Below are 1433 nucleotides of genomic sequence, written 5' to 3'. Positions count from 1 at the left end.
AGGTCTTTGATATCGACTCTCAAGAACACATCCCCACAGTCGAGCACTGAGGGGGCTGTTTTTCTGCTAAGGGTACAGGACGACTTCACCACATTGAGGGGCCACTGGACGGTTCAAAATCTGTACCATTAAAATCTTGGACGAGAGCCTCCTTCCCTCAGCCAGCATGACAGCGACCCAAAACATACGGCCAAGGGAACAAAGGCGTAGCTAAAGAAGAAGCACATTAAGGTCATGGAGCGGCCTAATCAGTCTCCAGATCTCAATCCTACAGAAGCTTTGAGCTGCCAAGCAGCAGCCAAGAAACCTAAAGGATTTAGAGGGTTTCTGTAGTGAGCCAAAATCCCTCCTGAGATATGTGCAAACCTGGTGAGCAAATGCAAGAAACATCTTACCACTGTGCTGGCCAACAAGGGTTCCTCCACCATATACTAAGTCATGTTTTGCTTGGGTATCAAATACTTCAGTCAGTGGCATACCAATTAATTCATAACTTTAATGTTATGTGTTTTTTCTGGATTTTTGGTTGATATTCTGTCTCTCTCCATCTCTCTCTCCAGACTGGTAATTTCTTTGTTAGTGAGCAAACGTCAACAAATTCAGCAGATCAAATAATTATTTCCCACCACTGTATTTTGACTTCTTTGGTCAATAAACCCAAGCAGCCCTCATTAGCCCTGAGTAAAAGCTGCAGTGATCCCCGAGGACAATTCACTCTCAGAGCTTCATTTAACACGTGCTGCTCACAACTGATATTTCTTCCTTTGGCATTTCATTCTGCACAAAGCTCGAGGTAAATCTCCTATACGACATATTTTAAGAAAAAAAAATAGCGGGTGAGGGGCACAGACTAAGTGCTTTGACTAATTTATATTTTGCAGTTTACAACTGCTGTTTTTACAGTCATGTCTGTGGTCAGCAAGGACTGCTTTCTGTATTTGTGTTCGACAGCTGGTTTTTATAACAGAGTTATTGTATGTGACTGCGTAGGAACACAGATGGAACGACAACTATTTAGATACCAACTTTTGCATGACCTTACATGTATCTTCCAAATCATTATCAAGATCAACCGCAGTATTTTTCTGAAGTGCAGACAACAATCTGGAAAACCCTTGAAAATGGCCGCTTTTGTGGGTCGAGCTCATGTTAGCGTCATCGCAATGGTACTGAATTTTCACAATTCAAACATGTAAAACTTCCCAAACAGAGAATACTTTGGAAAACTTATCAGATGTTCACATCCTGCCTGCGACAGAACATCAAAACATCAAAAGGGAAACTAACAAACTAAAGGACAAAGTTTCTCTTCACTCTTTCTGCCTTTGTGGCACAAATGACACCAAACTGTGTAAAGTGACAGTGGTTGCATCCCAGATTTAATGTCAGATTCACTTTTGCAGGTAGATCATCAGCATTTACACCATAATGTA

The sequence above is a fragment of the Archocentrus centrarchus genome, chromosome 2 (genome assembly GCF_007364275.1).
Source record: "Archocentrus centrarchus isolate MPI-CPG fArcCen1 chromosome 2, fArcCen1, whole genome shotgun sequence".
Lineage (NCBI taxonomy): Eukaryota > Metazoa > Chordata > Actinopteri > Cichliformes > Cichlidae > Archocentrus > Archocentrus centrarchus.
Note: the sequence above shows the minus strand (reverse complement) of the source record.